Source organism: Leopardus geoffroyi, chromosome B2, assembly GCF_018350155.1.
Source record: "Leopardus geoffroyi isolate Oge1 chromosome B2, O.geoffroyi_Oge1_pat1.0, whole genome shotgun sequence".
NCBI lineage: Eukaryota > Metazoa > Chordata > Mammalia > Carnivora > Felidae > Leopardus > Leopardus geoffroyi.
Genome location: NC_059332.1, coordinates 4,921,711 through 4,937,373, shown reverse-complemented (window position 1 = coordinate 4,937,373; position 15,663 = coordinate 4,921,711). Strand labels below are relative to the sequence as shown.

Below are 15,663 nucleotides of genomic sequence, written 5' to 3'. Positions count from 1 at the left end.
TGGCCCCCGGCTTCATCTCTCTTATCGCCATGTTGAATCTCTCTCATCCTGCCTCCATAGTCATGTGACCACAGCTCCTCTTTTAGGGACCCATGTAACGGGACTGGGCCCACCTGGAGAATCCAGGGTAATCTCAAGGTGCTGGACTCAATTACAGCTGCAAAGTGCCTTTTGCCACGTGAAGTAACACATTCACAGGTTCTGGGGAGCAGATGTGGGTATCTTCGGGGCGGGGAGCTTATTTGGCCAACTGTGCTGTATTTCTTCTCCTCTATGGTAACCACTGGTGACCACCCTCCTGGACCGTCTGGCTTTGCCGTGCTGCCTTCCCAACTGGCTGTTTTCTGGACCATGGCTGTGGCAGCCTCATTCGGGAGCTGGTGGCTTCTCAAATGGGCGGGCAGCTTCTTGATGATGGATCAGGCAGGGGCTCCATTAGTGACCCAACGTTACCAGGTGGCTTGGCGTGTGACCCAGCAGCTCCGTAAGCCATGTTATTTTATATCCTTTCTGCCGAGTGGATCCTGTTGTCTGCAACTGAACCCAGACGCGTGGTCTCAGTGCTAGAACCTTGTGTGCGTCGCCCTCTCTCTTTTCTGAGCTCTGCTTATTTCTGAGGATGAAGCATCACCAAGACAATACGAAATCGGCTTAGCACTTGGGAAGGTAGGAATCATCCCAAAGTGGCTTCAAATGCTACCAGGAACCTTCTAAACTAAAGATAAGGCATTGCTGCTCAAGGGCTAGCAGCTGGCAGTTGGCCTGGAGCCTTCGTGTACAGGAGTTAACCTTGAACCTCCGCATACAGCAGGGCACCTACTGTGTGTCACGTTAATCAGAAGGTAACCGGCGCAGTTAAGGCCAAGGCCACGTCACTCCAGGCCTTCGTATGTAGCAAAAAGTGGGGAACTCACAAGCTCCACTGGGAATAACCTCTTAGGAGTTGCACTAGCTCCACGAAACTGTCACTTTGAATTCATCCCTCCAGTTCGGAGAAGGGAAAAAGCATGTGCCCCTGGTGTTCGTCTGTGCTGTTGTTGTGTTTATAAGGTGCCCTCCCCACCCCGCAGCAGGCTCCTGCCCTTGCCTCCCTTCCGAAACTCCTAGAGGACAAGGACAGAAGGAAAGAAGCTCGAGGAGAATGGGGTCATTGTTCCTTCAGTTCCTTCCTGGACAATTTGCTTGAGAAGGAAGAGATCACCTCCAGGCTAGAGGTGAAGGCCAACGGCATTCAATTCAAAAGAGAAACGACAGAAACGAGAAGGAGTGACACCACACTGGCTTTCTGCGCGCAGGCTGCTTTTTGGAATGCTCAGCGCCGGCTTTGTTTCAGCATTTCTCGGCCTTATTAATAGCCCTGTTTCATAATTATTCCCATCTGACCTTCTCTGCCAGGCATGCCTCCGCACCGTCCCGAGCTTTCTTACTACCTTCAGTGTGGATCTTCAATCTGGGTCACGGGCAGTTGCTTAGTATTTGATGCCTGCCATTGGCTCCCGGCGCATGCAAAGCCCCGAGGGCACAGGAACAAGGGAAACAGAGCCTCTGGGTCCTCAGGGAGCTCACAGTCTTTCCTTTTCCATCCCATTTGTCTGTATGCCTACACCAGGCTCGGGAACGAAATCTCCCCCGGCTGCTCCCATCACAGCCTTCTTCTCCTCCCCTGACCTCATAGCCCTTATTTCTAGGATGACCGTGTAACTTATTGTCCAAACTGGAACACTTCTGAGCGAAAGAGGGCGCTATGAATAATTATGCTGCTGCGTCACAAGATGCGAACAGGGCAAACCAAGACGTGTGGACGGCACACTGCTCAACACGACTGGGTTCTTCCTACTTCTCTTCCAGACTGTGCACCCCCTGGAACCCACCTACAATCAATATCTTACACTTTTATACTGAATGCAAACTCTAGCTTCGGCCAGAGCCCAGAACAGTTGCTCAGTAAACAGGTGCTTAAATCTAAAAAAATTTAGCACTCCCCTACATTACGACGTAACACTGCGGACTTGGACTTCAAATCCACTCAGGAAATGAACATGACTGTTAATCACTCTATTATATTTTAGAATGCTGAACAGTGTGAAAAATATTCCTTTGTCTAAGACTCCCCCCTCCTTGCTCTAGCAGAGAGCGTGTTTTGATCTCGCGGAACACAACACAGACACGTTGCCCCTCATCTGCTCTCACTGTTAAAAAAAAAGCTAATTTCCTTTTTGATTAGTGTAACGAACATGTGAAAATATTCAGTGTCACATAAACAATGCGCAATAAAATAAATTGCCGTGGCTTCTTTTCCTGATGGTGTCCAGCGTTTCCAATGAGGGAGGGCAACCCAGCGTCGGGCCATGCGTCAAATGATCTTTTCTAGAGAGCCTGCGAAACTCTGAGGAAAACATCTATGATTTTTAGGGAACATTTCCAACGGAAGTGATGAGTGTACTGTGACCAAAGAAAACAGCCACAATAACAACTCCTGGCCATTCACGCCATTAACCCAGAGAGGAACCGGTGGCCTCGGAGAGGAGATCCAGAGAGGGAAGCGGGCGTGCGGGTGTTTCCATATGAATTCACCGAAGATAAACGTGTCGAGTGATTCCGCTTAGTGGGGAACTCGAAGGCTTCCGTGTACACAATGGGGAGGTTTTCATTTTCAGGGGGAGAAAGCTGTCTCAAGAAACGATAAGGATATGATTTCACAAGTGGGGAGAAATGAAAAGCCAGAGGCGGGTTCCCTCCAGGGGACAGGGAAAGGCACACCATCGTTTTCCTTTCTGAACAGATCTTTCCAATGATCACACTGTGGGGTGTTTACGTGACAACTGCTTTATGACACCATTCTGCATCCAGATTTGCCTTTGGGGAGCCAATTATGTGTGGCTGGTCTCTCCGTACGTACCTCCTCTCCCCACCCCCACCCCCGATTCCCTTGTTGCATTGTCTGTTTTCAGCTGGTATTCTTTTCTGGTTGAATGGCCACAAACACAAGCTGTCCATCTCCTCCAGCTCCTGGAGTTGGGCTTGGCAGATGAAAATAACCTTGGTAAAGAAGCTGTTCAGAAGCACGAGGCCCTGCACAGGCCACCAGTGCAGAGGAAGCTCAAATGGAAAGTCAAATCTGTTGCCCCAGGGAGCACCCATCGTGTTAAATCACACGGACTTTCACTTCTACACCGCTTCCTCCCAAGAAAAGAAACTGGTTTTAGACTTCTTACTTCTTTCCAGAATGAAAACAAAACAGCTTTTTTATTCCCCCCGCGCCCCCCCCTCCAACCCGCTGAATGCAGTGAACAGTAAAAGACAACACTGGTTTGCAAACCCTTCGGCCCAAGGGACCATTGTTTGCTTCCTGCAACCACTTACTATAAATCGTGCGGGCTGTTCCGCTCACTGTGCAGAACTGCCTTTGTCTGTGTTCTAGTCTCTTGACACTGAGGGATGAGCCAATAATCCGTGAATTAAACCAAAATATAACAGAGGTGACTTGGGGACATTTGGAAGTCGGCGAGTGGTTGGTATCACAGCTGGGCAGGGGTTTTGCCATGGTAGGGATGTTTCCACTTAGTGACCTCAGATTCAGGGCAAGACACCGGCAGTCACGGGTGGGACCCCAAGCCAACGGACTTCAATGCTAAAGAGTGGGATTTTTATGTGAGCTTAGCTACCCCCATGTATAGATATAAATAAATAGCTCCCTCCGGGCCCCCTTGGCTTCTCTAGGTCACTTGTGAAAGGGGATAGGTCCCTTTTCTGCTGGAAATAATTTTACTTCGCAGTCCACAAAAGGAAGGAGAGCCATTTCTGGAATCTGTGTCTGGGTACTCAGAGTGCCATGTGAGTCCTCAGTGCATGCTTTCGGTTTTTCCCTGCCCGAGCTTAGTATTTCTTTATGTTTATCCTAACGGTAAAATACTCAGAGCAAAATGTCATGTTGGAGTGTCAGAGACAGAAGCAATACTGATTGGGGGTCTTTTTGGAAAAGCCACATACACAGCTTGTGTTTACTAAACACATTCTCCAACGTTCAGGTTTTCAGATGTTCGGACAGACACGTGTTTCACCTTCTGGGGGAAGAGCCCTAGCTTGGCAGGATCTGAAGTGAAGGGCAGGCCAGGCACCGGAGGCTTGACCCTGAGGGCTGGGCTGGGAGGTGGTGGTGAAGAGGGGGGAGGCCCTTTTCCCTAGCTGCTGTTACCCTGGCTGGACCCACCCCTGCAATTTGCTCCTACAGAAGGGGAATGGTTACTGGCTGCTTCCTAAGTAACCACTGGAGAATAGCCTGGCCATGCTGGTTCTTAGAGTTCACAGTGACGCCACCTGCTTGTGACAGCCGCTACAACAGATAGATGGAAACAATGGGGGAAGCCGGTGGTTGGTAGCCGGGGAGCTCAAGAGTCTGGTCCAACAAGACTAGAGGAGCAAGAGGAAGCAGGCAGATAAGCCAATACTGGGGTGGGGGTGGAAAGGAGAGGAGGAACATTCTCAGAGCCAGAGAAACCTGACAGAAAACAAAAAGGGAGAAACGACCGTGTGTCAATCAGGTAACACAGGGGCAAATGCTGGCACAAGAAGCCCGGCCCCAGCCCCGCAGAGAGGGCCAAGTGCAGTGTCTTTGGGAACGGGGGCAAGGGTCAGTCGCAGTCCTAGAACTTCAACCAAGGACACGGATCTGAGCGTGTAAGAGGTGGCGGCAGGAGGAAAGGCAGCCCGACGTGATTTCTCACACTGTCCTGACGGTCCCCCGCCCCCAATCAAAAGCTTCGACGTTTCCGCTCGGTCACTCGAGCAACACGTGGGTACCTCTGGGACGAGAACCTTCGAGGCCGCCAATGCCTTCTCTGAGACCCTCCCCCCGCCTCCATCGCCGGGCTCTCTGGGTTTTCCACCTGCTCTCCGCCCCCCGGGGAGCTGCCCCTTCGCACTGGGGACTCGCATCGCGCGCTTCTGGCACCGTAACATCTGGGTGGCTTCCGCCTGCGCAATTTCAGGCAGCGCCCGCTCCCTTACACGTGAGCTCTTCTCTCTCTGCTCCCTACCCCCCTGGGGAGGGGACAGGAGGCTACAGTGTCGCCGGTAACAGAGTTGCACTCGCTCTTCTCCTGACCCCTCCCGGGCCACGGGAACTTGCAGGGCGCTCCCGGTCCTCAGGTGCATCGCCCTTCCCCCCATCTTTGCAGACACAGGTCGGCCGCCGCGCTCGCCTCTTCTCCCGTTTGTCACCTCGCCCGCCCGCGCCCTCCCCACCCGGGCAAAGGGATTTCAGACACGCGGGGAGGAGGCTGGGTCATAGCCGGGCTCAACCCCGGCAGCCTCGGGACAAGTTCAGACGCTGGACACCGAGATCCCAGCCCCGAGCGGGACTCAGAGCGCCGGAAGTCGCTGGGTGACAGCGGGCCGCGGGACCAGCCCGAGGGCGTCCGCGCCCGCACCCCCGGGAGCCTCTCCCCCGGCCCCCGCTCGTCCGGCCGTGCGCCCCCCCCCCGCCCCCACTCCACCCCGCTCCAGGAACGCCCCGGGCCCCGGGGCACTGCCGCGGGCTCCTCACCGTCCCCGCGGCCAGTCCTCCGCTCCCCCCGGGCGCCCCTCGGCTCCGCCTGCAGGGGTGCGTGTGCCCCTGTTCGCTCGGCAACTTCGCGCCCCTCCCCTGCGGGCAGCCGACGCGCGGACCCTCCCGGGCGCACGGACCTCAGCCGGGCTGCAGGCAGACCCAGCAGCCGGAAAGAACCCGCGAGAGGTGCACATACCTAAAGACGGAGGCTCCTTGTCATGACCGGGGGACCCGGGGCTCTCGGGCGTGTGTAAGAGCCTCCGGCCAACGCGACGCCCCGAGCCGCGCTCGCCCCGCGGGGGTGCGGGGACAAAGGGCCGCGGGGAGCAGCGGGGACCGTGCGCGCAGACCCCAGCCGCCCTCCCGCGTCCGCTCCCGGCAGCTGCGGCGAGGGGTGCGCGACGCTGGCGGAGCCGAGCGCGCGGGCGGAGGGGAGGGGGGGGGGCGGGGAGCCGGCGCAGGGGAGGCGCGGCCGCGGGCCCGGCGGCGTCGGCGGAGCGGGGAGGGGGCCGGGGGAGACAGCTGCTCGACAGTCGCTCGGGCCGGCTCCGCCAGGCTGCGCTTTGCTACCCGCCTGCAGCCGATGGACGGCGGGCGCGCGGGGGAGCCAGCCGGCTGCAGAGTGCACGGGGGCGAGAGGGCAGGGGAGGCCGAGGCGAGCGAAGACCCCTCCAGCTCACCTTTGGGGATTTGGGAGAGAGGCTGTGCCTGGAAAACGCGCGGGGGGAGGGGGGCGGCAGCGGCGGTGTGTGTGTGTGTGTGTGTGTTTGTGTGCGTGTGTGTGGTTGGGGTGGGGGTGGGGTGAAGTTGGTTGCTCAAGGTAAGAGTTGTGTTGGAAAGCCCCCCAGGGGAGGTCGGCCTTGGGTGGGCACTGCCCTAGGCTTGTTTGGGTAGACAGATCCTGTAATGGTGGGGAGAAACGGTTTTTATTTTGTTTTGCTGGATTTGACCTTTGGGAAACACATTCCCATTTTGGAGTGGGAACTCTAGGAGACTGGGAGTCGCTAAGGCCCCAGAGATGAGGTCTCTGCCACCTGCTTAAACAGGGAACGTCTGCTGTGCTTCAGTTTCCTCATCCGTAAAGCCACCGTCCTGTACAAACTGTGGCTTTAGGATACGTGAAATAGAACAGCACCGCCAGCCCCAGCTTGGGATTCGGTGACTTTGCGAGGGAGCTAGTAAGAATGGATGAGCTTTGTGGCGCCTGGGTGGCTCAGTTGGTTAAGCTTCCCACTTCGGCTCAGGTCATGATCTCTGGGTCTGTGGGTTCGAGCCCCGCCTGGGGCTCTGGGCTGACCGCTCAGAGCCTGGAGCCTGCTTCGGATTCTGTGTGTCTCTCTCTCTCCCCCTGCATGTTCTTGCTGAGTCTGTCTCTCAAAAACAAATAAACATTAAAAAATTAAAAAAAAAAAAAAAAAAAAAAAAAAGGAATCCATGAGCTTAGACAATGAGCAAAAGGGAACATTCCAGAAGACTGTGTCAACACCAGAACACCTATATCCAGTTGTGGTAAGGAGACTGCATATTCCCAGGCCCGGAATAGGAACAGCCAAAAACACAGCCTGATCAGCTAATCACAACCCACCGAAGGATACAATAGAAGCCGAGGGTGCTGGATGCCTAGAAAGGCCACCCAAGGGCAAGCACTGGTCACCGTGTCTCTGCTCTAGACCGGGAAGGGCAGCGAGTGCCTTGACGTCTGAGCCTTTGGTTTTTCAAGACACCACCTCTCTTTGCCCTTCTTTTGACTTAACAAAATAGTTTCTGACAGCACTCAGTCTTCCCACGTGGGCGCTCCTTCAGAGGAGAAAACGTGTACACCACATGACAGGAACGTTCCAGTCTGCGTGGCCAGCTAGTCTTTGTATGTTTTCAATAGTGGTATTCTTTTCTTTTTAAATTTTTTATTAAAAATCTTTTTAAAAAATGTTTATTTAATTTTGAGACAATGAGAGAGACAGAGCGCGAGCAGGGGAGGGGCAGACAGAGGGAGACACGGAATCTGAAGCAGGCTCCGGGCTCCGAGCTGTCAGCACAGAGCCCGATGCGGGGCTCGAACTCACAAACCGTGAGATCATGACCTGAGCTGAAGTCAGACACTCAACTGACTGAGCCACTCAGGCGCCCCCCCCCTTTTTTTTTTTTAAGTTTATTTATTTATCTTCAGAGAAAGAGAGCTAGGGCAGGGCACAGAGAGAAGGAGAGAGAATCCCAAGGAGGTTGTATGCTGTCAGCACAGAGCCCAACACAGGGCTTGAACTCACGAACCGTTAGATCTCCACCTGAGCTGAAACCCAAAGTCGGATACTTATCTGGCTGAGCCCCCCGGGCGCCCCTCAATATTGGTATTCTGGTCAATAGGAAAGTCCCTCGTGAAGTTGGTTGACTTGAGCCAGTCCTTGCTATGCTGAACACTCCAGTTCATTGACAGGCTTCTTCTATCCTTGGCTTCGGAATGGGTCCTTCACAGTATCATTTATTCCTGACTATAATTCTGCAGTAGGCATTATTACTCTCACTTCATGGATGGGAAAACCAAGATTCAAGAGCGTTAATGTGACTTGTCCAAGGTGGTGTTTTAAACAGCGATGTTTGTGACAATTTGTTATACGGCAGCAGGTGACCAACACAGAAAGAGCAGTCTATTAAAATATGAATATGTTGTGGTCACTCTCCTGCTTAAAACCCTGTATTCCCCATTTCGTAGGGTAAATCCCAACTGCATACAAATGCTCCCAAGTCCTTGCAGCCTGGGGTCCCCCCCCCCCCTTACTAAGCTCCAGCCACAAGGGCTTTCTTTCAGCTCAGTAAACAAGCCGGAGCCACTGCTCGGAGAGGTTTTCCTTGCCTGCCCACGTCTCTAAGTATATCCTTCCCTCTATTTATTCTTTTTCAAAATCCTCTTTTTTTTTTTAGCACTAATTATAAATTGTGATGGTCTGATTTGCCTTTTTGCTCGTTTCTTGTCTCTCTTTCCCCAGCCCGTGAGATCATATGGACGGAGAGCATTTCTGTCTTAGGTGCCGTATCCCCAGCACAGGGCAAGAGCTCGGTACCTTCCTCCCATTCTGGACCACTCCTTCTTCTTGATGGGTCCTTCTATTTCCCTTGTGAACCCCGCCCTCCCCGGCAGCCTCTATCCATCTTTGTAATCTTTGCCCCTGTCCCCATATGGGAAACTCATCAAGATCCAGTTTAAACAGTCCAGTCTGTTTCTGCTTTTCCCGGGTCCCTTGTCCCCCTTTCCTGCTGTCCTCACCACAGAACTGTCACAACATCTTAGATCTTAGCATCCCCGGACATGCAGTGCCCCTTGTACCTTGGGTCGTAGCTATTTGCGTAGAGTCTGATGCTTCCAGACATTTCTGCATTTACCTCACTCTGGACAAGAACACCTGGGGAGGAGCACAGAGGTGCAGTAGGAATTTGGGGAGAAAGGGGTAAGGAGCTATTGCACGTTAGCCTCGGTGCTGATAGGGCTATGCGCTGGGGGGGGGGCGAATATCCACCCTTGGGGGTGGTAGACTTCTCATCTCCCCCCCATACTCGTCCGCTCCTGCTGCCGTAACAAAATCCCACGGACCGGGGGGCTTGAAGGACAGACATTTATTTCCCCACAGCGCTGGGGGCTGGAAGTCCAAGATCAAGGTTCTGGCTGATGTGGTTTCTGGGGAGGACTCCCTTCCCCGCTTGCCAAAGGCCATCTTCTCCCTCCGTCCGCACACCGTCTTTCCTCAGTGCGTGTGCAGAGACAGCAGTGACTTGTCTGGTGTCTCTCGCACGAGGACACTCGTCCTCGTGCATCGGGCTCCACCCTCACGACCTTATTTCCCTTCAACTACTTCCTTACTCCAAATACAGCCAGACTGGGAGCGAGGGCTTCAACATGGGAACCTGGGGGAACACAAATGTCCAGTCCGCGACACCCCCTTCCCAGCTCCCTGCCTTCCTGATGAGGCACGGGGCGGTTGTAGACGTCATACAAATTTTATGGGGGTGGGGGGAAGCGGGCGGAGGATGAAAAGAAGGATCGGCATTGTCTCACTTGAGCCGACAACAATCCCTTTTTCTATTACTGTCCCCATTTGAAAGATAAGAACACTGATGCTCTGACAGGTTGAGAAAGTAACATGGTGGCAGTCACAAAGGTGGGGTTGTTACTCACAGTCAGAGGTGATACACATTTGGCGCTCTGTGTGCTCTAGGACATTCTACTCCCCACCCCGGTTTCCCCCTTTGGGCTTGGGTATGTTGCTGGGGCTTGGGTGTGCGGGTGGGGGCAGGGCTGGGCACATTCAGAGCTAGAGGCCAGGGGACTGGGAGAGGCACGGAGGGACTGGGCAGCACAGGTCTACACAAGCAGGACACAATCCTTAGTGGAGTGTCTAGTGCGAATCCCAGAGCCCAAGGGCACATAACCAGATCGAGTCCGCACCAGGACCAAGGTCTCCCGGTGCGTAGTCCAGGCACCTTCACACTCCCTCTCCAATCACTGCCCCTGCTGTGGTCACTCCAGGGTTCATTCCTGGGTGGTTATTCCCCTGTCTCCCCACTCTCTCTGTTAGAACACCACCTCCTTCTTCCTGGGATCCCTATGATAGCCTAACCAGGATGCTTCTATCTCAAGACGTCACTGATGCAAGCATTCGGAGACTCCTTGGTTGAGTCCTTGTAAGTTCGTCCAGGGACACAGCGACTCCCAGAGCTGGTCCGGCACTGGGGTGGGGATATTAGAGAAAACTCTGCTAGTTGTGGGACTTTACATCACTCTTTCCTGCCAGTGGAGAGACACGGTTCTCCTAGGGGAGAAAGAGTTTGACACAGACACCCCCCTCCCCTCCACTGATGTCAGTCCTAACTGAAAACACCCCAAGGTACCAGAGAGAGCTGTTGTTTCAACTAAGGGCAGGAGACACGGAGGGGGACACGAAGGTAACCCATCTCGTGGAGCGGGGCATGAGGACACTGTAAATAACTGGGGTGGGTGTTATGAGAGAGGAAGGAGTACGGATGCTATGGGAACAGCGATTATTTCTGGTTCCATAAAACAGGGCGTTTGAACTTCAGCAGTACTGACAGGGGTCTCTTTCAATCACTGAATTTTATCCCGCTTTTCCCTCATGGGCATTGGTTCAAGCCAGGTTTGGGTTGGGGCACGGCATTGGCCCAGCCAGCCTGGGGGTTCTTTCTGCCATCAGTCCATCCTCATAAACACACAGTTCCTTAGGGAAAGCAGAGGAGCATCTAAAAGGCAACCCACTTATTTTCCGGACTTAACGATTCAGATATTTAATACAGAACTCGGAGCACGCCCGGAGACCCGCTGGGGCCACGAAGCGACACTGATGGAGGGTGTCGGAGATTCCGTGACATCTAGTGACCCCTCTCCATTTACACTCCTCTATATTCCTTCTGCCCATGATGCTAGTGCATTCTGTCTTCTCCTCTTGGTCCAGGGGGTAGCCAGATACACGTGAGATCTAAACTCTCTTCATAACTGTGGTGCTTAGTATCCATGTGGACAGCAGATCTAACATCCTGATTTTGGAATTCCTTCTCTACTCTTCTGACCTTCCTCCATAGGCATCCGACCACCCAAGTGCATGGCCAGATCACGGCTTGGAAGGCTGCCAGCCCTAAGATTCTTGAACCCCTTCCTTATACTGTAACTCTCTTACCCCCTGCCTTGCTCACATCTGCTGAATTCTTCATTTGCTGCTCTGATCAATCTTTCTGTATTCCTTTTTGTTTTTCATTTGCTAACTTAGGAAGTGCATGAGAAGCACTGTGGGGAGGAGTTTAAAGTGCAGATTTTCGAGTTACCCTCTCTCCCGTTCCAATTTAGTCATTAAAAAAAATTTTTTTTAACGTTTATTTATTTTTGAGAGACTGAGAGAAAGAGCAGGCACGGGGGAGGGGCAGAGAGAGAGAGAGAGAGAGAGAGAGAGAGAGACAGAATTTGAAGCAGGCTCTAAGCTCTGTGGGGCTCAAACTCATGAGCCGTGAGATCATGCATGACCTGAGCCAAAGTCAGATATTTAACCGACTGAACCACCCAGGAGCCCCTCCAATTTAGTCATTTTAATAGGCGCACGGACAACTCTGGTGCCGTTGTCTCAGAAGGCACTGTTCTGGATAAGACCCAAGCAGGTGCCCGGTGCACTTGGCACTATAGTGTGGTTCTAGAAGCTTCTTCAATACACCCCACCACCCTTAGGGCACTGCTAGCCCTGAGTTTGGCTCTTCCAGCTATGCTCTGTGTCCAAGGAACAGCCCTGTAGAGAGTCTCGGACTTGGTGACACTTAGGTTCTATTTTGGTTCTGCCAATAGAAAGCTCAGGGCAGATCTTGACCTTTGAAATCTCAGTGTCCTCACCTGTCGAATGAAGGGTCTGCCAAGTGTCCTTTCGGCTCTGACATTTGACATTTTCTGCTGCCACAGTTTCTGCTCGAATTTCCCACTGCCTGGAAATTCTCTGCTGAGAACCACCCATCGCTTTTTCTCTGACCTTTGATGTTTGTCTCTAGAAATCCTGCCTCCCCTATGAAGCTCCGTTCACACACCGCCTCCTTCATGGAGCCTTCCCTGGCCCGCCATGCTGTCCCTGCATTCTCCTGGAAGTACGGTGGCCCGTGAGCACAGACCCAGTCACATAATTTCTCTCCGTTACAGATCTTTGGTCCGCTTCTCCTCATTAGTGCCTATGTCCCTTGATGTCGGGAACCATGCTTAGTGCTGCTTTCAGTAGTGGCAGCTTTGTATTAACGGGTGTAGAGGACAGTCAGTAAACACCGACCGCGGAATGACAGCATAGCATGGGCCCTGCTGGCTTTCGTCACCGTTTCCCCCGGAAAAGAGCATAATATGCCCGCATCGATTGATGCCAGAACTATACCTCCAGAAGCACGCTTCAGCTCGACAGATGACAGCCGGGTCCTGCTGACTGCTTTCTGAACTGCGGAGAGCAAGACCCCATTTTCCTTTGCCCGTGTCTGGTACTGATGATAAGGTTCTCAAGGGAGCAGACGTCTCAGGCTGTGGTTTCCTCACCATTGTCACACGTATCTGCTTGCACAATGGGAAACGTGTTTGGCCAACGTCCTTAGCGTTTGAGTGCGTCCCAGGAATGAATGTCTCAGGGGTGCTGAAATCAGGCCGATGCACTTGGGCATCTGATCGCGACCCTCCACCCACCTCCACCCCTGCCTCTAGCTGCCACACCAGGTGACCTGGAAGGCGATGTGGGTAGAAGGCAGTGAGCAGAACGTTTCCCGGCAAGAAACAAAATGTGCCCTAAATGTAGCCAACCATCCCCTTCTTTCCAGAAATTTGAGATTAGACGCTCAGACATTATGTTACAGCGGGACGTAATTCTCTGCTGTAATATCATTTGGATTAAAAATTTTTTAAAAATACTTATTTCATTTTTGAGAGGGACACAGAGAGCATGAGTGGGGGAGGGGTGGAGAGAGAGACAGAGAACTGAAGCAGGCTCCAGGCTGTCAGCACACAGCCGGATGTGGGGCTCGAACCCATGAACATGAGATCATGAACGGAGCCAAAGTCAGATGCTTAACTGACTGAGCCACCCAGACGCCCCCGTTATAATACCATTCGGACCAGCAGTTACCAATTTTTTGGTCTCAGGACCTATTACACCATAACATAATCTAGACTAGTCATTTTATACTTTACATAATATGTATGTATATGTGAGATATATACATATATGTATATGTATGTATACACACACACATACACACACACACGTGTGTGTGTGTGTGCACATAACATAATCTAGGCCAAATCCTTTACGTTTAACAAAATTATTGAGAGTGGTGCCTGGCTGGCTCAGTAGGTAAAGCATCTGACTCTTGATCTCTCAGGGACATGAGTTCAAGCCCCATGTTGGGTGTGGAGCCTACTTAAAAAAAACTTACGGAGGACCTTAGGGAGCTTATGAAAGAGTGTTGGGAAACATTAGGGGTCCTCAGACCGCATATTGAGAAGCTCTGATCTACCCTGACCAACATTTTGGCAGAATGTTAACTTTGCAAATTCCTAGAGCCACAAAAACTTTAACACGGAAGGTAAACAGTATACATTTAATTCACTAAATGTTATTGCACAAAGATGTTAAAGTATAAAATAATTTAAAAATGGCTGCAGAAGTGATTGGAAACCATCAGCACATATGTGTAGACACAATGCTAGGCATTTGATATGGGAGCTTTCTTGAGGGTTCTAAATGGACTCACTTTATAGTAAATCTGCCCCCTTTTCCTCATTAGCAGGGGAGCCATAAAAGAAGAGGTTTGTCCTTAAGGTTCTCCAAGGTGATTTATTTATTTCCCTATTCTAAATAGTTGCCTATTGATGATTGAAAAAAAATGTAAAATCTGCTTGTATTCATGTTTAAAAATTCTTCTTTTTTAAAATATTATTTATTTTGAGGCAGAGAGAGAGAGAGAGAGAGAGAGCGGGGAGGAGCAGAGAGAGAGGGAGAGAGAGAATCCCAAACAGGCTCTGCATTGACAGAGACGGGGCTGGAACCCACAAACCATGAGATGATGACCTAAGCCCAAAACAGGAGTCAGCCGCTTAACCAACCGACCCACCCAGGCACCCCTCAAATTCTTCCTTCTGCAGATCACTCGTTTAGTTGTTTTCATGTCCCTTTCCATTTTAGGCCAGAGCCACTATTGCACAAGACCCCGTTCAATCCCTTTCCTTCTTACTGTCCCAGTTATGAAAAACACCTTCCCAGACGTCAGTCCCTCCCTGATTCGAAGAGCGAGACTGTTAAGACAGGAGGGGACTTCAGGAGGCAGCGCAGGCAGGCCGGGAAGCCACGTTATCGAACACTCTGCAAAGCCTCACCATCGTCACGGACATTAATTGGGAGTCCAGTTTGGTCTGAACCAGGTCCCTGTGAGCTGAAGCGAGCGGTCACCACTCCTGGAGCGCTGGCAGAGCGAGCTGCAGCGTGTGGGACAGCGGGGGACGCAGGAGAAAACCCCGAGGACCGGGCAGGTGCTCTCGACCCCGCTCGTGGGCTCCCAGCTGCCGGGCGGGAAGGCCTGTGTTCCTTCCTCCAGGCCTGGAAACCATTCGCCACCCTTGCTAGCTTCCGGGTCCACGCCTCTGTCCTTCCTACGTCACCGTTTCACAGCCTACGCCCCCCACCCCAACACACATTTTACCCAAAATCAGGATCGTCCCCCACCCCCCACCCGGTTTCATCTTGCAGAGGTGAGAGTGGAAATCCGACTCCCCAGGCACAGCTGGCTCAACCCATAGAACCTTCTTTGGCAGCAGGAACCCAGCCTGGCCCCGTGTCCTCGCTTCCCTTCTTTGCTCACACTCAATCCACGGCTCCGGCGGCTGTGGATGGGGGCTGTGACGCCAGGACAGAGCGCTGTCCCCCTCCATAATTAGCCAGGCAGCAAGGCTGCTGCAATGTCCCTCCGTTGACAGTGCTCTTGAACCGAATAAATTATTCACGCCACCAAAGTGTAATTGGCTGCCACGTTCAAAATAGGTCATTCACACTCAGGCTGCTGGAGGCGAAGATTTCGCGGCGATGGCAGCAAATCCAAGCGCTTAGGTTTAAGCAAATCTCCAGAGAAAGTGGCTTCTCCAAGCAACCCCCCCCCCCCCCCGCCATTACATATCTTTCATCGAATCCTGGTGACGTTCATTAGCGGCAGCACGAAGAGGCTGAAACAGCTATCTGCAGGCAGGCTGGGGTGCCCGGGGTGCGGGGTGGGGGTGGAAGGCTTTGTTCAGCCTCTTCCTGCGCTGACACTTTCTCCGTGAGCCTCAAGGGGTTCCTTGGGGAAAAGCAATGTGAACACGTGCTCGTGTTTGTGCTTTGCGCCCAAGACGGTGGCCAAGTCAGAAGGAGGACGTAACCGCTGGGCACCAGCAGCAGGTTTTAGAAGCGTGAATGTACGTGCACAGGCCTGTCCGAGGAGTGCCTCTCAGCCCCGGGTGAGAATTCAAGGTCAACAGCTGTGGCTGCGTGCCCCTGCGTTTCAGGTCTGAATTCACAGACATTTGGGCCTTTTCGCTGCTCAGAATACACTTGCCCTCTTGTTGGCATAGATGTGTC

At 52.7% G+C, this 15,663-nt stretch overlaps 1 protein-coding gene and 1 long non-coding RNA gene across 10 annotated transcripts in view; one reads left to right on the top strand and one right to left on the bottom strand.

Moving 5' to 3' along the window:
• The window catches only part of RIPOR2 (RHO family interacting cell polarization regulator 2), a 232,700-nt gene that overhangs the window by 89,954 nt on the left and 127,083 nt on the right, over nt 1-15,663 (bottom strand). The window contains exon 1 of one of the 9 annotated variants that reach the window (XM_045497211.1): nt 5,745-5,967. The exons of the other annotated variants lie outside the window; for them this stretch is intronic. The gene's annotated coding sequence lies outside the window, so the exon portion shown is untranslated. Of the gene's footprint in view, nt 1-5,744; nt 5,968-15,663 lie in introns of those variants that run through there. 9 annotated transcript variants of the gene reach the window in all.
• LOC123607939 lies at nt 4,577-12,964 on the top strand. The gene is made up of 2 exons (XR_006716994.1): nt 4,577-5,734; nt 12,222-12,964. It is a non-coding gene; the product is annotated as an uncharacterized LOC123607939 (long non-coding RNA).